The sequence below is a fragment of the Chelonoidis abingdonii genome, chromosome 23 (genome assembly GCF_003597395.2).
Source record: "Chelonoidis abingdonii isolate Lonesome George chromosome 23, CheloAbing_2.0, whole genome shotgun sequence".
Lineage (NCBI taxonomy): Eukaryota > Metazoa > Chordata > Testudines > Testudinidae > Chelonoidis > Chelonoidis abingdonii.
In genome coordinates this window covers 14229561-14254807 of record NC_133791.1, presented here as the reverse complement: position 1 = coordinate 14254807, position 25247 = coordinate 14229561, and the positions used below count along the sequence as shown (strand labels likewise).

The following is a 25247-nucleotide window of genomic DNA, read 5'->3' as shown; positions in this document are numbered from 1 at the left end:
TCCTTCATTACTATAAATTTACCAGTTCTTTATTAAATGTAAAATTAAACTATTACCAAAAAAGACAAGAAAGGACATTTTGTCAGACTTTATCTTTGAGATGTTTATTTGACCACTTACCTAATTTGCACAATGCTATCCTTTGTGGTTCTCCCTGTTATGGACCTGATCCCTAGCTCATTGAAGCCATCAGAAAGATTCCCATTGACTTCAGGGAGCTCTGGATCAGGCCCTATATGGACAAGATGGCAGGACTCTACCAGCATTGTCTAGCTCCTTCGTACGAGCAGGTGATTAATTTTATTTTACTCTATTAGGAGTACTCAGCACAGTAGTTTTCAGCCTCTTCCATACCATGACTCCATATTGTAACACCCAAATGTTTCGCCCCTCCATCCCAGAAATTTGGGATTACTCTTCGTCTAAACGTAAAGAAAGAGATGGTGGCAGCCCCCAGCTGAGAACCCACAAGTGGCAGAAATCAAAATTGTAATGGTCCTTGTTCTATTTCACCTTCCCTCCCCAAACTTATTTTAAGACACATTAATTTAATGTTCCTTAAAGTGAGCTGAAAGCACTGGCTTGAGACACGGCTGACATGGGTATACACTGAGCAAGCCTCAGCTAACTCCACTCTGCTACCTCTTTCTCTCCCACCTCAGTATAATAATGGACAGGACAGTGGTTTTTTTGACTTGTTCTCTTCTTACTGTGCCACCATAAAGGGTAAGAAACTATTTCTCAGATAGAGGGTAAAGTTTCCAAAAGCATTAATGTACTTAAGTTTCTCAACTCCAACTTTCAGAAGTGATTTCAGCACCTAAATCTCATGGAAAGTCAATGGAAATTTAGGCTCCTAAATGACTTAGGTGCTTTTTGCAGTGTTATAGCTGTTTTGGTCCCAGAATATTAGAGAGACAAGGTGGGTGAGGTCATATCTTTTATTGGACCAACTTCTATTGACGAAAGAGACAAGCTTTCAAGTATACACAGGATCTCTTCTACAGGTCTGGGAAAGGTGCTTTTGAAAGTTTTATCTAAAGTCCTTTGAGTGTTAAAATGCGGTTGGGAACAGGGCAAATTAAACTAGGACTTTTTTTTTAAATAGTCCACTTTTTAATTGAATTTCCCTCCTCTTTGTAAGATAACAAACCTCATCTCCTCTGCTTGGGACATCAGCAGTTAGTGCTGCCCCTATCTGTTTAAGAAATATCTGCTTCCAAGTACAGGTCTTGCTTCCAAGTACAGGCCAGTATGGCAGGACTAGCAGCTCCAACCACTTGCTGGAAGGGCAGAGCCAGCATCAAAGGGGAGGCAGCCTGAAGACCTATTCCTGGCACCTTATAGGCTGGTTTCTACCAAGCCATTTGACTCTTTCCTTTCCAATCCCATGTGGTGGTGAATGCTCAACTCCAATTTAGTCCTAAATTGGGCCTTAAGAGACTCACCCTCACTTTGTTTATTTTTTTTTTAAGGTAAAAGGAGTTCAGTGTCTTCAATTCCGCTTTAACGAGTTATTGCCCTGCCCCCCACCTCACAATTAATCATGCTTCCATGAGATGGGTTGAGTCCCTGCATTTAGACCCAGCTTTGCCTCTGCCTCACACACACCTGCCGTTATCGCATTTCCAGGACTGTCAATGATTTACACTAGAAACACTAAATCACCAAACTAGAATTGCTGTTGCCAGAAAGGTTGTTTATCCTGGAGATGTTATTTCCCCCTGCCCCCACGTAGAACTATAAACCCGATTTTTCTTGTGCTCCTCATTTCCCCCCCTCCTCCCCCCCGATGGCCAAGCATAAAAAAGATCATGGTGGCAAAATTCTTCCTGAAGGTGACAAATGGAGATGGAGAGATTACTGTGCCAATCTTTATGCCTCATCAGATTCACTTACAATAGATGACAGACTATTGAATAGGACGATAGAAAGGAGAGACGTCAATCCTGCATAAGGAAGCAGTGCATACTATTATGAAAATGAAACCCAGGAAAGCACCCGGGCTAGATAGCATATCAGCAGAATTGCTGTAAGTGACTGGTGACACCAGTCTTGTTCTCATGTGGAAAATCTGCAACCACGAGTGGGTGAATAGAAATCGGCCAGGTGACTGGGTGAAAGCCATCCTCTGCCCTTATCAAAGACGATATAAAAACAATTACTACCCAATTGTACCCCCTCCCTGGTATTGCACACAAGTAAAGTGCTGCTCTACATAATTCAGGATCACATGAAGCAAATGATAGAAGCAGAACTACTGGTTCCAGAGAGGGACAAGGCACACAGGATCAAATCGTAAATATCTTCTTGTATCACTGAAAAGGGCAAGGAGCATAATCACCCATTGATTGTGTGTTTCACTGACTACTCCAAAGCCTTTGATACCCTCCAATGTGACAGTCTCTGGAAGATACTGGCAGACATGGGGATTCGGAAGCATCTCGCTTGAACTCATTGCAAGTCTCCCCTGTCAACAACGGGCCGCAGTGCAGTGGTTTTCCACTCGCCAGGGTGAGACACAAGGGTGCATTCTGTCCCCAAGTCTTTTCAATATGTGTGCAGAATTTATTATAAGACAAGCCCTGGAAGATTTTCATGAAGTGGAAGGAGCTGGGATTTCAATTGATAGACACTTCTTAATCAACCTCAAATATGCTGATAATACAACACTCTTTGCTGTAACCATTGATGCAATACAACAAATGTTGGAATCTATAAAGGGTTAGTGAGGAATATGGAGTATTCTTGAATGTGGCAAAAATAAAATGTACATATGTTGACAAATGAATAACAATAGGATGCAAGCAGGCATCACAATTAAAGGTCACACTGTAGAGGCAGTAGATTCATTTTATTTTCTGGGATCATATATATTCAACCAAGGAGGATACTCCACAGAAATCAGAAGATGACTAGGGATGGGTCACTCAGCCCTGGCCTCCCTTAAAGATGTACAGAAAAACTGTGGCATCTCAAATGAACAAAAGTTCATCTGGTGAAAAGCTTAATTTTTTCCATAGCAACTTATGGATGTGAATGCTGAGAAACTAATGCCACTGACAAAAAACAAACAAACCTGAAACCTTTGATATGTGATGCTGGCAAAGACTCCTCCACTTCTCAGATGGAAAAGATGACAAACCCTTGTTGGAAATATTATTGGAGAGCAGTGGACTCTGCTCTTGGAAAGCAAAACGTTTGAACTCATGTACTTTGGTCACATCAAGTGTAGAGATGGAAATAACCTAGAGAAAGTTATAATGGACAGAATGGCGGCAGGTCATCGTACTAGGGGATGACTAGCGAGGAAACGGATAGATGGCGTGCAGCAGATCACAGGGAGGTCAGCTGCTGAGTGCAAAGTCAGCGATGGATTGAGAAGGCTTCTGAAAATTCTGCTGGGATGTCCCCAGTATTCAAATATGAATTAATAGACCTGATGTTCTCACTCATTTTGGGCTCTTGCCGGCACGCTGAATCCCACATTCAGGCAACAGCAGGTTTGTTCTCTCCCTTTCCCCCATTATAAGTCTAAAGTTTTCCTATGTGAATCTCTCTCTCTCACACACACACACACCATCTGTTTAAATAATTAGATAAGCCAACAGCTAAAGAGGGGAAGCCACTTCTGTTTTGTGTTCCTTTAAAGTGCTCAGTGTGGTCCCCTGGAGCATAGGGTTTAAGCCTTCCTCAAAGATGCTTTAACAATTGATCAATTGGAATTAAATGATTGAAGAGGCCTCAGCCACATGAGATCTGGATGAATAACTGCACCACTTTTAGAAAAATGATAATATGCTGGTCAGTCTGCAAAGGACACCGAACAGGGTATAGAATTCCAACCCAAAAGCAGCCACAGATATCATCTTTGGCATGTGGTGGGAAAGAACACAGTTTATTTGGAACGTGGAGCTTTTTTAAAGGAATCATGCTGGCAGGTGCATTTATGCAGGTCAGTGAGCTCTTTAGAGATCATTGCCCACAACAATTCACTTCTAGGGGCATCTGAGGATTCCTCCATCTGCCCCCTCCCAACAAACTTTGGATTGATTTGTTTCCCCATTACATTGCTCTCTTCCCACGTTTTCTGAAATATCAACAATCTGAGTCATGAGATAGCCGTAGATGAGTCCACAATTAAGGGAAAAGGTCAAATCCCTGACGCAGCCATGATGCGTAACAAGCCTATTAAAATTAGGCTTGAGGGCTATTTCACCCTCCTACATGAAATCAGGGTAGTGTACAGTGTGCATTCAGAATTGCAGGGGTATGCATCATTTGAAGTCCTATGTTGCAATCTAGACTATGGGGTTCTACTGGAAGTCACAAAGCAAAAATGGGTTTCAGAGTAGCAGCCGTGTTAGTCTGTATCCGCAAAAAGAACAGAAGTACTCGTGATACCTTAGAAACTAACAAATGTATTGGGCATAAGCTTTCATGGGCTAAAACCCACTTCGTCGGATGCATGCAGTGGAAAATACAGTAGGAAGATATATACACACAGAGAACATGAAACAATGGGTGTTACCATACACACTGTAATGAGAGTGATCAGTTAAGGTGAGCTTTACCAACAGGAGAGAAAACAAAACGTTTTTGTAGTGTAATCAACATGGCCATTTCCCGCATTGACAGAGGTGAAGAACTGTAGGGGGGAAAACAAAACATGGGAAATAGTTATATTGTGTAATGACCATCCATCGCAGGTCTTATATTCAAGCCTAATTTAATGGTGTCCATTTTGCAAATTAATTCCAATTCAGCAGTCTCTCATTGGAGTCTGTTTTTGAAGTTTTTTTGTTGTAATATTGTGACTTTTAGGTCTGTAATCGAGTGACCAGGGAGATTGAAGTGTTCTGCAACTGGTTCTTGAATGTTGTAATTCTTGACGTCTGATTTGTGTCCATTTATTCTTTTATGTAGAGACTGTCCGGTTTGCCCAATGTATGTGGCAGAGGGACATTGCTGGTACATGATGGTATATATCACACTGGTAGATGTTAAGGTGAATGAGCCTCTCATGGCGTGGCTGATGTGATTAGGGCCTATGATGGTGTCCCCTGAATAGATACGTGGACAGAGCAGGCAACGGGCTTTGATAGGTTCCTGGGTTATCAGAGTGTAAATTCATTGAGCTGTGCAGAACTTAAAACTTCCATTCCAAAGTGAGTGAGATTTGGGTCTCTGTCCAAGAAACATGACTACTGGGAGCTGGGAACTGTTAAGTGGGTGCCCTCGAAGGATTCCTGAGGGGGAAATATAGGTAAAGTTGCTTTGAATCTGTGAAACTCGCTCGTGGCAACAAAAAGAAAATACCAAGAAATGGTATTTTTTGTTTAAAGAATGACTCACACAAACTTCAGAGCAGCTATCTGGCAGTGTTCTACTTGTAAACCACAGTAATGTAACTTTCTAAATGGCAATCAATTCCCAAAGCATGCCCAAGCATTGCATTAAAGTGGCATTGTCTTTCTTGCCAACATTTTAAAGTCCAATTGCCTCAACAGGCCAGTGCCTGCACTTTGCTTTCGATTCAAAGGCTGTGACTAGTGTATTGCCTGCAGTTATAAAAGTCACCACACAGCTCCTTCTAAACAAGCACATTTATTCCTAAGGTAAAATCATTACAGAGAAATATATTGACACAATAAAAAAAACCCTACACACGGTAAAAAGCTTACCAGAGGACTCCCCTAGCTCTAACATAGCGTTCTAGTAGATTTTAGTCCTTCAGAACCCATACTGGGTTTTCTCTGTGATTATAGTTAATCTGTCTTAGATCCAGAACCAGAACAAAGGTTGGGAAAATCAGCCATTTCTTTATACAGCTCAGGCCTTTGTCTGCTGATTACCTGTTATGGAAGGCCAAGATCAAAGGCCCTCTCTCCTCAGGCTTAGCTTCAAAAGGCTGTTTCTTTGCATAACTGGCGTTGGATAATTTGGATGAGGGGAGAGTCCTAAGGATTCCGCGGGAAATCCATTAATACTTATTGTCCCAAAGTACATTCTTGGCTGGTACATGTTCAGTAGAGTCTTTTGAACTTCCAGGTCTGATCTCTGTCACATCTGCCCCCTTAGAGAGGTTACATGCAGACACAACCCACAATAATACATGAACTTAATACAGTAAGGTCTTTCAAAGCCAGGAAATTGCCTTATCGGTCACAGCCTGGATTCCGCTGCATATTCATTGTCCTTGGGTAATGGGTGTGACAGGTTCCCCATCCTCTGGGGTGCCACCTGGAACTGGGGAACCACTGAGCCTGCCTGACCCACCAGCCTGGGCTACCTTTTACTGTACTGCTGTAACAAGCTGCAGACCTGCTCCAGGTCTGACACTTCCACCAGCAAACACACAGGTAGGGACAAATCTAGCTGTTGTAACATCAAACAAATAGGCTTTCTGAGTAGCCCCTGCATGGGAAGGCTTCAGCGAAGGACTTGCCTAGTACTCAAGTGCATGACCCCCTCTAGAAGGTAGACCCAAAATTGTACGGTCTTGCACTGCACAGAGAATTGTACAGCATAAGCTCATAAAATTCACCCTCTCCCTCAATGTGGAGAGAGAGAGGCAACAGCTTTTTGCCTCACAGTTATGAATTCCACAGACTGGGTTTAGACAAAAGTTTACTAACTACAAAAGATAGATTAAGTGATTATAAGGGTTAGCAAACAGCTCAAGGAAGATTACTTTAGTAAATAAACATGCAATCTAAGCTTAAGATACTGGTTACAAGTAGCAAATTCTCACTCTAAATGTTGTTTTAGGCAGACTGCAGAGATTCTTGAAGGCCAGCTGCACTGGCCTGCAGCTCAAAACTTCAGATATTTCATTCACAGGCTAGACACCCTTCCAGCCTGACAACAGTTCATCTTAATTAATTAGCCTCTTAGGGCATGGCTACACTTACATTTTTGCAGCGCTGGTAGTTACAGCTGTGGTCGTACAGCTGTGTAGGGCCAGCGCTGCAGTGTGTCCACACTGACAGCGACCAAAACTGCAGTGTGTCCACATTTGCAGCATTTGCAGCGCTGTTGGGAGTGGTGCATTGTGGGCAGCTATCCCAGCGTTCAAGTGGCTGCAACGTGCTTTTCAATGAAAGAGAGAGGGGTGAGATGTAGTGAAAGTAGTAGAGACGACGAGAGCGTAGTAAGGAGAGACAAGATGAGAGTGAGTGGCATGGTTGGAGAGGCCAGACTCAGAACACACTCGATGAGAACCAAAGGTATATGCCACATAGTGCGCCAGTGCACTCGTAACGAGTATCAAACAGCAAGACTGATAGCGCGAGAGTATCAAGACGTGTCGAGAATGATTACAAAGTAGAGTGTGGAGAGACGAATGCCACTTGTCGCCGAGACTTAGCATGACCGTAGTCGATTTTTGGAGCAGACACTGTGTGACAGTCTCCCTGGCCTTGCAAATTCTGGCCATTTCCCCACCCCTCTCTCAATCACTCTTAAATGTAAAAAGGCTTCAGACCAGATAAGCAGCTTCTCGAAGGACTCCCCTCCCCCCACCCCCCGCCGTGCTGTTTGTCTCCTCAAGCAAACAGCTGTGAACATTCCAAAGCCTCGGCTCGCTCGCTCGCTCGCTGCAGCAAAGAGCACTGTGTTTGTTTTTAGATAAGTAGCTCCGGGGAGTACCTTCCGGTTTGTTGTATACAGGAATTGTGGATACCTCCTAATACCCTGGAGGCCAATAACAGCGCTGGTGAGTGTCCACATCTGATGAGCAGCGCTGCATCAGCAGCGCTGGATTCGCTACACCGTAGCAGACCAGGTGTACAGCCAGCACTGGCAGGAAGGTGAGTTGCAGCGCTGGCTGAGCTCTGTAAGTGTGGACACCTGGTTAAGTTTGCAGTGCTGTAACCCCTCACCAGCACTGCAACTTGCAAGTGTAGCCAAGCCTTAGAGGTGGTGGGTAACTCCCACCTTTTCATGTTCTCTGTATGTATAGATATCTCCTCACTATATGTTCCATTCTACGCATCCAATGAAGGGGCTCGTACACCCTCGAAAAACTATACTCAAATAAATTTTGAGTCTGTAAGGTGCAGAGCAGGCTCCAGGGTTTTGCTGCCCCAAGAAAAAGCCACGATCGTGATCTGCTGGAGCTCTACTGCTGCCGGCTTCAGAATTCGCGCAGCGTCCTTTCATCCGAGAAGAGGAGGGACCTTGCCGCTGAATTGCCACCAAAGAGCCAGAGGTGCCGTCCTTTCCCCGTGGCCGCCCCAAGCAGCTGCTTGCGTGCGGTGCCCTGGAGCTAGCCCTGCTAAGGTGCCACAAGTTACTCTGTTCTTTTTGCGGATACGAACTAACATGGCGTGCTACTCTGAACCGGGAAGAACATTGGCATTTCAAGATGGATTCCAGGGCCAGGTGACTTGATCACATGACCTGCAGCCATAACTCAAAGGCTGGTTGTTAACATCCTGCGGAAATCCTGTGGCACCTTATAGACTAACAGACGTTTTGGAGCGTGAGCTTTCGTGGGTGAATACCCACTTCGTCAGACGCAGTGGGTATTCACCCACGAAAGCTCACGCTCCAAAACGTCTGTTAGTCTATAAGGTGCCACAGGATTCTCTGCTGCTTTTACAGATCCAGACTAACACGGCTACCCCTCTGATACTTGACATCCTCAGGAAGACTTCCCAGGAAGGCGAGAGATTAGCATCTTTAAGACCTATTGTTTGCCCTAATGGTCCATTGACTTGTTCCCAGCTAGCCATCTAGACTGACTGCATTCTGTCTAGTGGGTGTTCCCCACATGTAAACACAATTTGTACTACAGATTCCTAGTCAATATTCCTAACTTCAGATACAGAAATGATACATGCATACAAATAGGATAATCATATTCAGTAAATCATGATCTTTCTGATGATATCTCACATGACCTATCTTGCATAAAATATGTCACAATCATATCACATTACTATGAAAAATATGGGAAGCAGTGTCACAATGGGTTCCTTGGCTTAAGTTAGGATTGTCAGTAGGGGTCGAGTGTCGTAGGCTCTTTTAAAAATTCCAGCCTTAATTGGCTTAGATCTGTCAAAGCTTTACAGACTCAAAAGAACAGACATCATAGAGTTTGCATCTCTCAAAAGCTAACATTATTGGAAGGCTTTATCCCCAGATGTTTAAGAGGAAGTTAAGAAAAACATAGAAAGCCTGCAGAGTTCAGCTGCCATTAGGAGACCCAGGGTCAGATTATCCAATACATTTTACTCTATCCCTCTTCAAATCTACTACAAATGTAAATTAGGGGCCTGAATTTCAGAGGTGCTGAGTCCTGGCTCCACTTACCATTGAAGCTGCAGTTGTTTGGTAACTTAGGCTTACATTAAATGCACCTACCTTCCGTTTTCACGTTTAGTAGCTATTCCCCAGCTATTTTCTGCATGAGGTGGAACTGAACAAGCTGGAGAAGTCTTTGGCATTTGCAGTATTAATAATCAGCTTTTGCTCCATTAGAGGGTTCTTTAGCAGCAGTCACCTGCATTTACCCATTTTATGCACAGTCATGATTTGTAGAAGGATTCAACTCCATGAGGAACAGTAAATTCAACAGAGGGTTAATATAACAACCAACCAGAGTCAGGATTCCCTTGCATGCTTCTCATTGCCAGGAACGGGATGCACTAAAGAATGGAGCCCTACACGTAATGAAGATAAGCTGATGTTAAGAATTTAATACTGAAAACATACATGGCCAAGGTTAAGCTCTTGTGTGCTTTTTCCAGGAGCAAGCCAGAGAGGCACTCATTAAAGGGCACCAATTCTTTCCTGAACCAAGAGCTTCTGGAAATCCATTCATTTCATTATTCCTTAGTGGGCTCAAGATTTCTAAATCCACTTCCATAAAGGTGTGAATCAGAAAGTGCCGTATGTAGCAGGTCAGATGGGTTTTAGCCACTGCAATGTACATGTTGAGTACATTATTCCATAAAGATTTGGAGAAGAGAAATAACCCACGTACCTTAAAGGCGATGTTTTCTGAAGAGCCAATCTCAACTCTACCAAACCTATAATTATACCTGCCAGTCTATAAGGAACACTCGAGGCCTTGGGTAAGTGGGGCTGTAATTCCATTGACTTTAATGGAGCAGAATAGCATTAGGGAAAGTATACGTAGGGCAGGGTTGGCTTGTATTTGGCTCATTCAATTACTGGTTTCAAATTGGCACAGGCAGGCAGACATATTAACATAATTCTGAGGAACAATTATATTTTTTACAAGTTTAAATGCGTCCACTTCCTGCCAAAATTCTACATACTGCACCCACATTCTAAAACCTTTCCCATTCCTCCCAAATATTTTAAAAGTTATCCCTTTAGTCCTCTCAACAAATGGCCCTCTAGCTCCACCTTAATTAAGACCAGTTATCACCCTACAGGGATAAGGAATTGTGCAAGAAGTTCAATTTATTTTTTAACTGGTGGTTCTGTTTTGCCAATAGCACAATGGGCCCCCAATCCTGACAAGCAGCTGTGGCCACTAGTGTATTATGAAGAGCACAAGTAATGGGTGACCCTAGCCTGAGCTTGAGCAAAGAGCAATGGTGTCAGCATCCCTGCTGTTAAGACAGATACAGCACCCATTTTACACAGTCTAGGTTCACCAAGTCTTAACACAGTAGTTGCCATAGCTATGATGGTGAAAGTGATATAAATAAGTAATAAGGTAACAGCGCAGACCAATCAGTCAATCAGATTGGATAGCGTCCATCTGCCAACTGCTAAAGCCTGATGCTTCAGAAGGAGGAGGAGGAAGAAAGAGTCTTTAAAAAAGCCAAGTACTCAATATAGTCAGTCAGTTATGCAATGCTATATACAGGTAAAACTTCCTTCCTAACCCCTACCGCCATCAGCTAAAGAATAAGAATGATGTTTAGCAAGTCTTACTAGTCAGATCCAGTTCTTTAAAATTAAGTGGTGTTTTTAAAGTTTAATCACTATTGGCATTTCAAGCCTCGCACTTGGGTTGGCCATTGATTTAAAGGGATACGATTCTGGACACCAGCAGTATTATACTATAGAAGAGGCTACAGATTAGCTACTATTCGGCTTTAAATATTGTCATAGTCAGCAGAAGAAAAAATGTCAGTGTTCCATGTTTTTAAGTCAACTCTAAAATGTAAACAAGGCAACAACCAGCAAGCTACTACTGAAATTAGGACGGTAACACGGCTTACAACCTCTTCCACTGGGTTCCCAATGTATTAACACCATGAATGATCGTGTTATCCATCAATGTATGGGGCCATCTTTACTCCCCAGTGGGTTACAAGAACACTCTTCTGCAATCCTGTACTAGATTCAGAACTGCCCATTGTAAATTAACTTCACACTAAAAACCACTTCAGTTGATTCATGGCAATCATTTCCAGGCGGCTACACTGACCAAATGTCTGCAGTTTTCATTCAAGCACATCATGCTGGGAAGGCATTATCTACTGACCGAGGGATGGGAAATTAAATCCCCCCGAAGTCTGAAATGAAGTAGTCAGACTGCATTTTAGCTGCAGCACATGCAAAACAACCTAACCAGTTTAGAGTCAGTGAGGACTGGCAGGTTGATTTAAGAAGCTTATATATCTCCATGTTACACTTCAGCGGGAGTAGCGAAGAGCATGCCTGCACCAATTTACAACAACATAAGTGATCCCTTATCTCTCGGTGTATCCTGTCCCTTTTATGAATATCCTTTCAACACCTTTTGCACATCAAACAAGCAGGACAGCCTGACCTCATTAGCCTGCCCAGCTGTCTCACATGCTCCTCTGCTGCGGAGATTGAACCATTACAAACTATAGAAAATGCACTAACCAAGACTTGAAAACTCTGTTTTCTGCTAGCTAGAGGATTCAATCAGCTGGTCAAGTGACACACTGGAGAAGGAAAAACAATGAGGAGTCCTTGTGGCACCTCAGAGACTAACAAATTTATTTGGGCATAAGCTTTCATGGGCTAAAACCCACTTCAAAGCTTATGCCCAAATCAATTTGTTAGTCTCTAATGTGCCACAAGGACTCGTCGTCGTTTTGGCTGATACAGACTAAGGAAGTAGCTTACCAGTCAGCTTCAGGGAAAACAGCCATGTGAGAAGCTTAGAAATTCCAGCACTCTTCCTATTCTCAGAAAGTGTGGATGCTATCAGACTGATGTCCCTAGGCCTTGCTTGCAGGCTGCATCTTTTGCCCCAGACACAGTTAAGAAGAGGCTGCTAAGTCTGAAGCCCCTTTGACATACCTTGTTCCTCCCCACTTCAGTCAGCAATTTCCCCTGCTACAGCACTTCTAGCCTCATGACTTGGGCATGGGAAGTCTGCAGTACTTGGAGGTGCCCACAGCCTCTAGCTGCTCCATCAGCCACTACTCTCTCTTCCTCGGTCTCCATTGTTCGCAGCTGTGCCAAGCCCCAACAGAGTGAAATTGCAGCATGCTGCTCAGTTTTACAACAGCCCTCTCATAGCCCTGAAATTGTTCATCTTAGTCTCTAAGGATAGAACAAGAAGCAATGGGCTTAAACTGCAGCAAGGGAGGTTTAGGTTGGACATTAGGAAAAAGTTCCTAACTGTCAGGGTAGTTAAACACTGGAATAAATTGCCTAGGGAGGTTGTGGAATCTCCATCTCTGGAGATATTTAAGAGTAGGTTAGATAAATGTCTATCAGGGATGGTCTAGACAGTATTTGGTCCTGCCATGAGGGCAGGGGACTGGACTCGATGACCTCTCCAGGTCCCTTCCAGTCCTAGAGCCTATGAATCTATGAAGTAAAATCCCTCACCAGTTGAGCCAAATAATTAGTTACTTATCCTTGCAAATGAATGACCCATAGAGTGCAACGTGACCAAAGAATCCTGCAACCTGAGATCTTTTGCCTTGTCACAGCAGAATAAGTGCTGCCGTATTTGGGAAATCCTAAACTCCTGAAGTCTGTTCCAATTACCTAGTGGTTTGACTGACAAGGTGCGTGAGGCAATATCTGTCAACAGAAGCTGGCCCAATAAAAGATTTTAGCTCACCCACCTTCTCTCTAAAATATCCTAAGACCAACACAGCTACAACACCCCTGCAGATAAGGATTTGACTGTCAGATAAGCACTACTATTCAGTTGTGCACTGACAGTGTTTGTCAGTCTCTTCCCCAATCTCCATGTTGGTGCTTAGCTTTACTAATAGAATGTACATTCCAAAAATGATCTAGAATCAGGTTTACAAAAATAGGTGCCTACTTCTGGGCACCCAGGTAAGTGGCCTGAATTCCAAGAATGCTGACTGCCCAGCAGCTCCCATTTACTTCAAGGAAGTTAACTATTCACACCTATTTTTTAAACTCATAAGTACCCATCTGAATGGTCTCTAGGGCCAACAAGTCCTTAATGAAGGAAGGGTCTCGTAGAAAGTGTGACTTGATGAAAGCACAGAGTCTACTAAATTCCGGGGTAAAATAAAGCACATGGGGACCAAGAAAGTACCAAAATCCTCCCATGGGTAACGGCTCAGTGCTAATTATGTCAGCAGGTTTTAAAAATTTTAGAAGTGGAGCCTCAAGAGTAAGCAGTCCCATTTGGTGTAACTGTTTTAGCATTCATAAACTATCGAAGTCCTTGGACACATGCGAAAAACAACACTATGCTCAGACTATTACATACACGTCAGCAACCAACAGACAAAAATAGAAAAACATGGGGAAGTCGCAACATTATGGCCTTCCTGAGATTTCATGAGTTTCCCTGGTTTGCTTTTGAGTAATACTTTACATTTATGTAGTGCTCCGATTAATCTTCACAGCAACCCAGTAGGCATTGTCCCCATTTCACAAAGGGCTTGGGGGAGAACAAAAGGAAATGACTTTGTCAACGCTCCTTAAATCAGTCACAGAAGTAGGATTAGATCTCAGCAGTTCCTGCCTCACAATCCTGTGATCAATCCATTAGGGAGACATGATGGGTGAGGCAATATCTTTCATTGGACCAAGTTCTCTCTAGGCAGGACAAACACAGGATGCAACAAAAAGCAAGTTATGATGATACTACCAGAATCTGGCAATTAAGGTTTAGTAAAGTAGGATAAGTCTATTTACTGTGAAGAACATAGTACCCCAGAACAGGCTCTGTCAATCAGATTCAAGAACACTTTCTGGAAGCCTGTAGATCAGGGGTAGGCAACCTGTGGCACACCAGCTCATTTTCAATGGCACTCACACTGCCCAGGTCCTGGCCACCAGTCCGAGGGGACTCTGCATAGAATCGTAAGACTTTAAGGTCAGAACGGACCATTATGATCATCTGACCTCCTGCACAACGCAGGCCACAGAATCTCACCCACCCACTCCTGTAATAAACCTGTGTCTGAGCCATTGAAGTTCTGAAATCATGGTTTAAAGGTGCAGAGAATCTTCCAGCAAGTGACCTGTGCCTGACGCTGCAGAGGAAGGGGAAAAACCCCCAGGGCCTCTGCAAATCTGCCCAAATTTACTGCTAATAGTCAAAGACCAATTAATTGCTAAAATTAGGCTATCCTATTATACCATCCCCTTTTAAAAACCTTATTTACTTTACATACAACAATAGTTTAGTTATATATTATAGACTTATAGAAAGAGACCTTCTACAAACGTTAAAATGTATTACTGGCACGCGAAACCTTAAATTAGCGTGAATAAATGAAGACTCGACACACCACTTCTGAAAGGCTGCCGACCCCTGCTCTAGATTAATACAATGATTTGGTTACTGATGCTACATACACTTCAGCCTTATGATGGAAGCTAGATAGAAGGCTGCTCTCCTTACCTGGACCTCTGTGGAGAAACTTATACTCTGATAAAAACTTAGTTCCTATGAGCATCTTGGACAATGCTCAAAATGATTGAGCTGAAATGGTTAGTATGTGACCTGGCAAAGGACGCTCACTAGAATCTTTGATTATAGCCACATCTCTGGTTTTCCAAGAACTAAATGCAGCTGCAGTAGGCTGGATAGTTAACCGATAGATTAGAATGAGTGACTTAGATCCTTCCCTCCTTCTCGGCTGGGTTTAAGGTGGTTTCTATGTACTGGGTACCTTTATATTCAGTTCCATAGAACTCAGGTATTTATTATATTTCTAGTATTACAAGCAGCAGTTACAGCCCTAAGGGGTATTTAGAAAAATGTGATGCCAGGTGTGGCACTGGCAATATCCTTTTTTCTTTTGAACGAGCAAAGTATTTTCTACCTATTTATCTCTGATTATTCATATAGGGTCATAGATATGCATGATGCTATGCATAAAAAAAAGAGACAATCTCCATGTCCCCAGGTTGCTTACAGTCTGAAACATATAATCTTAAGAGCCCAATGATTTTAATAGGAGTTGGATTGGACCCTAATTTTCTACAACTGTATCTTGAGACATTCACTCGCCTGTTCATTTTTTTAACTAGCAGTTCACCTATCTCCACACTAGTGAATGGCACCTTTTACATTCTCCTTGTATAGCATCAGGTAGAGACAAAATTTATTTCACAACAGTAATTGTCTGCTGACAAGGGGACAATCATAAGTAGTACACTTTCTCCAACAGGTGCACATATATTACTGTCATTGCCTCCTCCTTGTTTTATTCTATTCTATATAGGTTCTGATGTTGTGCTCATCACTATAGCATTCAAGATCCTTCCAAAAGCAGCAAAGAGTCCTGTGGCACCTTATAAACTAACAGAAAAATCCTTCCAATAGTTTATTAAGCAATAAGACTGACATGTCACATTTGTTCTTTCATCCTCTTCCCAGGAGGAGAAGTGTACGCGGTAGAATGTTTTCTTTTGTAATTTATTTTTAATAATAGACGTAGCAATACTTATTTTAGAGAAGGCAAAGGTGATGGAATGCTCCTTGCACGTGGAGCGGAAGGCAGTGAGGTTTGTGAAGGTTCTTAGTTCCTATGGGAGTTCACTGCGTTTGCAATTGACGCTGCTATAGGAATTCTGACCAAATGAAATGATTAAGCCTAATGTTTGTCTTAAGCTCCATAAAAAACAAAAAATATCTAATTTCAATATATGGCTTAATTTAAGCCATTTATTTCACAATATTTCTTTTTTTAAATAATGCAAACTGATGAGATATGGCACTTGTATAAAATCAAAAACAGAGGTCACTTCAGCTGACAGAATTTCATACCTAGGGCTTTATTTATCTCACATTAGCAGCACAAGATTTTGCGTTAATATGGCTCAGCATTCCTGTGGAAATGCATACTATACTTGTGAAGCACACATCTAAGCATTGAAAAGAGAGCTAAATTGGACTTATCCTACCTTGCCTAAAATAATTACTTGCATATTTCCAGATTTCAGGAACTGGCAAGTGTTCTTATCCATGCATTTTACAGGATGCAACTTTTCATTCAGGTTAGAACCCTCTGGGTCTCTGGTTTTAAGATGCTCCCTGCTCATTAAGCTGGTATAAAGGATATAATAACTAACATACACATTCAGACAGGAAAACAGTAAAAAATACACACACATACTTTTGCCCCTCAAGATAGCTGGGCTGAGACATCTAAAGTGTATTTACAAAATGAAGCCATCATACTCCTCACATTCCACACTGAATATAGTCAGAAATCAATATGCAAGTTCTACTGATATGGTGGTGCCAAAGCTACTGTAACAATCTTAATAAAAAAAAAAAATCAAACTACTTTGATGTTCTTGGTAATTGGTATCTAAGCAAACTCAACCATAGCTGTGTAAAAGCAAACCTCTCTCCCTTCTACTCAAACTTTATATGCTCAGTCGCACCCTCAGATAACTCGGCACAAATTGAGGTGAATTCTATGGTCAACTCTGTTGCTGCAAATGCAGCCCAGCTCTACAAAAGGGGTCACCCCACATACCCTCTTGTTCAGAGCAAGCCCTTAAATGGATCGTAGGTTTTCAGAAGCTGTAACTATTGACACAGAACCAGAAAGCAGAATTTTTGTTACTTCAGGCTTCTAACACATCATTTCTGGGCATAACTCCATTCTGTAGTTTGGAGACAATCTGAACACCTTACGTTAATGTCAAACCAAAGCAACTATCCTGAGTCCACATATCACTTTGTCACTTATCTTCAGCATCAAATCTTCATGACTTGATCCCAAACTCACTGCTGTTTACCTTGTGCTTTTAAGAAGGGGGTGGAAGGCCTCCCAGAATCCCATTCTGTTAGGTGTGATGACCCAGGTTGTATCGAAAGCCCATCAGCTGAGGTTTATTTATTGTTTTCTCTAACACCAAGGCCATCCCCTGCGCTTTAGAACCCTTACTCCTGCGAATGCATTCAGAAGCAAAAATTAATTTAGGAAAAGCTCCCTGTTCCAGTCTGTAAACCCCTGTAGAGCAGACTGTACTTTCTTGTCTGTCTGTGCAGCACTGCCACTCTGTGGGTACTATGGAATCACTCACTTCAGACAACATCTAAGCGTCTCTAACTCCTTGCTCATGGAAAACTGTCCCACAGTTACTGTTCTTTGGGTCACAGAACTCTTCACAAATCAGTTTCCATAATGTGTTGGCTTTTACATTTATGCTTGTGAGGCATTAAAAGTGTCATCTTATGTAGCCATAAATGCTGGAGTTGGTCTGAGGCCTTCTCCAGTTCTTTACTATACTGTCACCTTCAGTATGGTAGGGTTAAAAAAAAGAAATAGACTATCTTCCATGAATTCATCTATCAATGGCTATTAGCCAGGATGGGCAGGGATGGTGTCCCTAGCCTCTGTTTGCCAGAAGCTGGGAAAGCTGGGAATGGGCGACAGGGTATGGGTCACTTGATGATTCCCTGTTCTGTTCATTCCCTCTGGGGCACCTGGCATTGGCCACTGTCATGAAGGCAGGATACTGGGCTAGATGGACCATTGGTCTGACCCAGTATGGTCGTTCTTATGGTGCCTTCTCACTCCTAGTCTTCCCCCTCACCCTTCTGTTTTTAATTCAACTGCACTTTTGTCATCTTTCAAAGCCCTGCCACTTCCCTCCTGCATTTCAGTGATGCCTATTGTATGACATCACCTCCAAAGTCTTTTTTTACCCTCTCCAGCTGAAGTAAAACAAGCTAAATAAGGTCCAAAGTCATTCTTCTTAAAAGGACTGACTGGATCCAACCCTACCACCCACATGTTCCTCTTGATCCTGTCTCCCAAGTAATTTTCCTTCAGAATTTTAGACACTATCTCCACTTGCAATCTCCTCCTCCCTTTCCTACATTCTGCAAAACATTAAAATTGCCAGCTGACCGCCCTTCCTCATTTCCCAGTCCAATTCCCCTCACTTCAGAATAAATACAGCCTCTGTATATCAGATGTGGTTTTGCATAATTTTTTTTTATGCACATTAAATATTTTGCAAACAAAACAGCTAAAATTAAATCAGGTATTGAGAGTAACATTTAAACACTCACACTGCAAGGAAGCTGCCATCTATCACCACTCCTGACCATGTTCTTCATCGGAGCGCTGACAAAAGAATGCTTTGAAAAAGGGAGTCGCCTACCACGATTGTGCCCAGAAGTCACTGCATGAGACAGGGGTGGACAGCTACTAATAGTTGCAACATGCTGATAAGATGCATTGCCACAGAACTATAAATCTGCTTGAATCACAGCGTGAGTTCACTCAGTCCTTGCTCAGTAGCACAAAATTTGGAGTTACACCCATGACTGAGGAAAGTTATCATCTGCTTTGGGTAAAAGACTTGAGAAATTCTAGCCTGAGAAAGTGTCTGGTAAAGTTTCCAAGTCCTACAGGTGGGTCACCGGATGGGTTTGGAGTGTGGGGGAGAGGTGGCAGGAGAGCGCGAGCCTGACAGGGTAAGTTAGAAAAGGGAAGTATAAGAATTGGAGGGGGGAGATGGGGAGAAGAGAAAGGAAAAGAAATTTTAACAGAAGTGGTAGAATGCAAGGTGTAGGGGAGAGGAGAGGGAAAGAGACAGAAACTGAAGACAACACAGGGAAAAAAAATAGACGAGGGCCTATTACAGGAAAAGGAAGCAAGAAAAGGAGGGAAATAACAAAAGCAAGAGAGATGCATTGAACAGTTACAGTGGAGCAGTGGTCCAGGAATCACTGGATGAATTTCACTGCTATTCCGAACAATTTACTCAAACCCTTTTCTGTGCTATTGGATCAGCTCTGTATAGTTGGCCAAATACCTACAAGATTCAAACAACATCCTGAACTCAGTTTTTCTCTCTTTCTTTTTCTGTTCAGCCAACCCTAATAGTAAGTTACGTACCAATGCGCTGAGGGTGGGATGACTGGCTATGCTCCTTTCTCTTCTATTCCTATGTTTCTGAGGTAGAGGTAACCTATTAGGGCAGGGATTGGCAACCTTTCAGAACTGGTGTGCCGAGTCTTCATTTATTCACTCTGATTTAAGGTCCGTGTGCCAGTAATACATTTTAACGTTTTTAGAAGGTCTCTTTCTATTAAGGCTATAATATATAACTAAACTATTCTTGTATGTAAAGTAAATAAGGTTTTTAAAATATTTAAGAAGCTTCATTTAAAATTAAATTCAGACTGGTGGCCAGGACCTGGGCTGTGTGAGTGCCACTGAAAATCAGCTCGCGTGCCGCCTTTGGCACGCGTGCCATAGGTTGCCTACCCCTGTATTAGGGCATCTAATCTGTTCGCTACAATACATTCTCAAATGATTTATAGTTAAGTGACTCAAGCAATGGGGATTCCATCACATCCCTTGGGATATTGCTGAACAATCTACCTGACCTCTCTAATTCATCTTATAGTAAATTAACTCTGTACATACCAGCTGGTCCTGTGTGCTCTTGTAATTTGTTTAAATGACCACTTGCATCAACTATTCATAACATGCATTTTCCAGTTCTCTATTCCCCCATGCATGATTTACTCATAACAAATGCCTTTGTATCTAATGTATCAGGGGGCAAAGGGAATGGGAAATACATGACAAGAGGAAAGTTATGAAAAAAGGTTAAGGTCTGACTTTAAGACAATTCACCGAAAGGACATAAGAGGCAAAGACTGAAGGCTTTTGAATCTAAGTAGAGGCAAGACAGGTTCAAGAGTAGAGAGACGGTATGCTGTAACACATTTCCTTTCAAAGCAAATGGAAGGAATGGCTTGTCTTTTCTCTAAATACTGTAACAAAAAGAATTTGTCACTGCTACAGCTGAAGATAAGATCATTTTGAAAAAAAACTGGACTAGAATGTACAATATTCTAACCAAACGGCATAGTAAAGTCTTTTAGGATGTTGTCACGCATTATTCACACACGCCTGCCAAAACAACTGTTAGGACGAAATAAGCTTGCTTTTATTTCTACCACCAATTGTATTAGCATTAATATCAACTTAAAACATTCACCTGTGTTATTATTAGCATCTTAGATTATTAGAAGTTTTTTGTTGTTTGCTTTTTGCATCCCTTGGGCAATAAAGTCAGCTTCACTAACAGGTTGTTAGCACAGCAATGTTTGGGTTTCAGGGAGTTACTAATAGGTTTTAAAAACAGCTATTTAAATTAGATTTTTTTAAAAATTGTAGAAACATTTCCAGCAGTTCTTATAAAAAACTGTTAGCTGGTTTGCTTCTAATAAAAACCTAGGGTAACATTTTGAAAAGCCCCTAAGCGACTTAAGAGCCTAAACCCCATAGACCTTCATAAAACATATGTGCCTAATTCACTTCTGAAAATGAGACTTAGGTTCCTTACCCCTAGTACATAATTGGGTTTCTTTCTATTACAATACACCAAGTGGCAGAAATCCTTTTGTTCTGTTCTCCCACAATATGCCTATGTGCAAGTTCCCTTAAGCAAAGCCACAGACCGAATCAAATTGGCGTTGGACAAGTGGTGTTTTCTGCTGACTACCTCAGTTCCAGTTTTTCCTTCTAGCCCCCACTGCTGCAAAAGTTCACATGCACATTCACAGTCAGTCACGTGCTTAAGCATATGCAGAAATAAGCCCCATTGAGAGAAAGCCAGAGACCCAACTTTCCACTGCCTTGCACCCATGTGTCATCATTTAGATCAGTGCCAAAGGGCCACTGAACACAACTGATCAGGAAGTGTTCACATCCCCTTTGCACTGGTGTGAGGAAATACACAGAGCGCAAGACAATGGAGAAGGAAGGTCACCATTTAATTCTCTAACAATTAATAGAAACTAAGAATGATCCTTCATTCTGACACACTTTGGAAAGGTACTAGCACACAGACACACTGGAATACAGAAATATAACACGACGTGCAGAATAACCATAAGCCCACATATGATTTATTGATATACCTTGTTAGATGACAGGCCATCAGCTAGTAAGATAGAATGAACCATTATGAAATTACAGCTCACTATACTAACAACAACAGATATGGTACTAAGATTGCTTTCGTTTACATGCTCAGCTGCTCAAAAAACAGGTTTTTCACAAGAGTTGTAAAACCAGTTTCCATCTCTCTATTTTAGGAGACTGGTTTTCTGTTTATATTATATTTAAATTGAGTGTTTTAAACTTCTTAGACTTTCAGCTGCTCCTTCTGTGTCTTTGGGCATGAGTAGGGCTGACTTTCAACTGGACTTCATTTGCTCCCAGGTGGTTGTTATTAATTTTTAACAAGAGAAAGTTAGAAGGCAATATTAGGGCCATGAAAGTTGCAGTTACACATGTGAAAAGAATCTCTGTAAAGGGCAGATCTGCTAGCGTGGTCATAAGACTCAGGGCACGTCTATACTGCCCGGCAGTTTGGACCACTCGGGTGTGAATAGCAGCGCACACCAAAGAGATACGCTGTACCTCCCTTGTGTGGACACCTTGGCGAAAACTAAAAAGTTCCCATTTCTCATTAATGTGACCTTGTTTGAAGAGGGTTAATGTGAATTAAGGACCTTTTGGCTTGTGCCTGAAGCATCCATGCAGGCAACAGCACAGTACTTTGGTGCACACTGCTATTCACACCCCGGTAGTCCAAACTACAGGGCAGTGCAGACATGCCCTTACTTCCACTATTTATGAGTGAGACAATCAACATGATTCACAGAAGCCTACACCAGTGCCAGTGGGTCCTGGATCAGACTGGGAAAAGCCAAGTAGCTTAGCTAGGAATCTTTCAGACTCCTGGCTCCAAACTGGTTCCAAATGTTCTCTCTTCCCTTTTAATACAAAAAAGACGTTTTACCCAGCAATTTTTCTACTATCCCTTATCTCAGTAAACTCCAACCTCCCCCACCCAACCCCTGTCTCCCTACAGAAGGAGGCTATGTATATCACTGTAAATCAATTACACAGTTTAATCCCTCCTCAGTATTTTTGCTGGAAGTTCTGTCCTCAACTTTGAAACCTGGCCAGTTGGTAAGGCAAATGTTCTCCTTTGATTAACCATTCCACTATAACCAGGTGAATTAAAACACACTAGAGATGCTGAAAACACCAGCTTGGGAAATATTAGATATAAATATATTCTTAGGCACACAATCTTCTTATACAAGATAGCAGTGCCAGCTTGTTCCGGTTAAGGAATTGCTCCAATCTTTCCCCCATATTACTTGCAAGGTAGCATACAGAAAGTACCACCGAGGGTCACCTCAGTAGTTAATGAGCATCCAGAATTCCCTAATATTCTGCATCACTTCACCCTTGAAAGTTTTCCCTCTAGCCTAATTCAACTGTGCTCATCAAATGCCCACAAAGAGGACTAACAAAACTGCATGGAATTATAAGCTACCCAAGCAATGACTGGATAATGAATTACATTCAGCTTGGGGGAGGGGGTGCAACTTTATTGACAGGCAGTTGGGTCAGTTGTAATATACATGCCCAAGTCATCTTTGTAGTTCTCTATCATACCAGCAGTGCAATAACCCTCTTGACACCCAGATACTACAGCAATTACTGCCCTGACCCTTAGGTATTAGTGTTCGTATTGTAGCAACACCTAAACACACAAAACAGGATAGTGTCTCCACTGTTATGTACTGTAACAAAACAGTCCTTGCCCCCAAAGAGCATACAGGCAAGATAAATGGTGGAAGAAAAAATATCCTATCTCCATTTACAGGTGGGGATCTGTGGCAGCACAGAGAGATTAAGCGATTTGCCTGAGGTCACACGGAGTCGGTGGCAGAACAGGCAACCGAATCCTGATTCCCGATTCCCGAATCCCTGTTGAATCCCTCAGACAGAAGGCTACCCTTTCTCATATGGCAGCAGTACCTGAAAAGGATACCTACAGTGAAACCCATTGATAGATAGTGAGAACTGCCATTGATTAAGGAAACGGCATTCAAGTCCTGTTGTTTCCAATGAGCAAAGTGCAACACCGGTTATAGCAGGGGTGGCCACGCTGCAGCTTGCGAGCCACAAGCAGCTCTTTTACAGTTGAAGCATCTCAGGAAGCCCCTCATGTCCCCCCATTCTCCACCTACCAGACGGTGGGGGGGGAAGGCGGACGACTCAGGGCTTCTGCCCTGCAGCAGGATGGTGGGGCTCGGGGGCTTCTCCCCATTGGGGAAAGGGGTCTTGGGGCTTCCGCTCCACGGGAGGCACCTGCTGGGGCTCAGGGCTTCAGAAGCACCTCCCTAGCCACACCACCCTGCCACAGGGTAGAAACCCCGAGCCTTGGCAGTTGCACCCGGCTCTCGTACTTCTGAAGATTATCATATGGGGCCAGGGGCGGCCCCAGGCTTTTTGGTGCCCTCGGCGGGGGTCCTTTCATGCTCCCGGTCGGCGGCAATTCTGTGGCGGGGGGGGGTCCTTCCGCGCTCCCAGTCTTTGGGGCACTTCAGTGGCGGGTCCCGGAGCGAGTGAAGGACCCGCCGCCGAATTGCCGCCGAAGACCCAGAGCGCGGAAGGACCCCCCGCTGCCGAATTGCCGCCGAGGGTGGCAAAATGCCGCCCCCGCAAATCCTGGTGCCCTAGGCGACTGCCTAGGTCGCCTAAATGGAAGTGCAGGCCCTGTATGGGGCTCGGAGGACCAGTAAATTTGGCCATTCCTGGATTATAGGGTGCTTGGAGGACAAGTTCTGGCTAACGAAATAAGGTGCTCGCAGTGCAAATCATTTCTAGTTGAAGAAGCTATTCGGCCCGCCCAGTTATGGAGGCTCACTGCTCAAATCCGAGACAACCTGCAGCAGTGGCAAGTTCCCTAACCGTGCGCACCGCTGCCAGGAAAGTCTACAAGTGTCCTGCGGAACAGCCACTCGGAGGAACTCCGGAATCCTACCCAGCACCTTTGATGCAAAGCAGAAGCCCGCCAGGACAGCCCGGTGCGGCAAGGACCCTGCTCCAGGGCTCCGGCCAGGGCCAGATCCGGGGCCAAGAGTTACAGCAGGAGAAAAAGAGCGAGTTACTCCGGAGTAAGGCGGAGGAACGAGTCCGTCCGGGAAGCGCGGGCAAGAGGGAGCGGCGCAGGAGAAGCGGCGGGCTTCTCCCAGAGTCGGACGTGGAAATCCGGAGCCGGGGCGTGGCACAGCCCGTCCACCGGAGACCAGGGCGCTCCGGAGAGGAGAGAGCCCCATGGCTGGCGGGTCCAGATCCCCTGCGATCCGAGCGCACCGGGCAGGGGAGGCGCAGCTCCTGGGGAGCGCTCGGAGCCTGCCTGGAACCGGAGCGCCCCGCGGAGGGAGGGCGCCGGGCTCCCCTAGGTCAGGGCACAGCTTCCCCCTGGAGGCGCCAGGCTGGGACGGACTCGGCTCCCTCCCCCGGGCACGGGGAGCGAAGTCCGCGGGGGGAAGTTACCGGGCTCCGGGGTGCGCGTCCCGCCCGGGCCCCACTCACCTGCGCGCCTCGGGCACCGCTCCATGTCCGGCGGCCCTCCCCAAGCGCTGCTCCGCGCCGCGGCCACCGCCTCCTCCTCTTCCCCATGGCAGGGGAGAGCCAGGGCGGCAGCAGGAAGCGAACAGCAACCGGGCGGCTCCTGCAGCGCCCTCCCCGCAGCCACTCCACGCCCCCTGGACGCCGCGCCCGGGTCCTAGAGCCTCCCGACTCGATACAGCAATGAGGGGCGTGTGCAGGCGGCGGGCCAAGCCAGGAACCGCCCCAGCCAGTGGGTGGGTTCGGGGCCGGCCCCTGGAACGGCTCCAGACTCGGAGCCAGATGGCCCTTGCTGGTGCCTGCAGCCTCTTTAGCCAGGCCTGGGCTCTGGGTGTGGAAGCTGGGTTCTGATCTTCTCATAGCTGCTTCCGTGGGACAGGGATGTTACTTGACATTCCCATAGCACCT

At 44.1% G+C, this 25247-nt stretch overlaps 2 protein-coding genes across 2 annotated transcripts in view; both read right to left on the bottom strand.

Moving 5' to 3' along the window:
• The window catches only part of TMEM51 (transmembrane protein 51), a 37160-nt gene extending 12236 nt beyond the window's left edge, over nucleotides 1-24924 (bottom strand). The window contains exon 1 of the mRNA XM_032779579.2: nucleotides 24804-24924. The gene's annotated coding sequence lies outside the window, so the exon portion shown is untranslated. The remainder of the gene's footprint in view (nucleotides 1-24803) is intronic.
• Nucleotides 24925-24939: 15 nt separating this feature from the next.
• Nucleotides 24940-25247, bottom strand: part of KAZN (kazrin, periplakin interacting protein) — a 747760-nt gene continuing 747452 nt past the window's right edge. Inside the window, exon 18 of the transcript XR_012654761.1 lies at nucleotides 24940-24952. The gene's annotated coding sequence lies outside the window, so the exon portion shown is untranslated. The remainder of the gene's footprint in view (nucleotides 24953-25247) is intronic.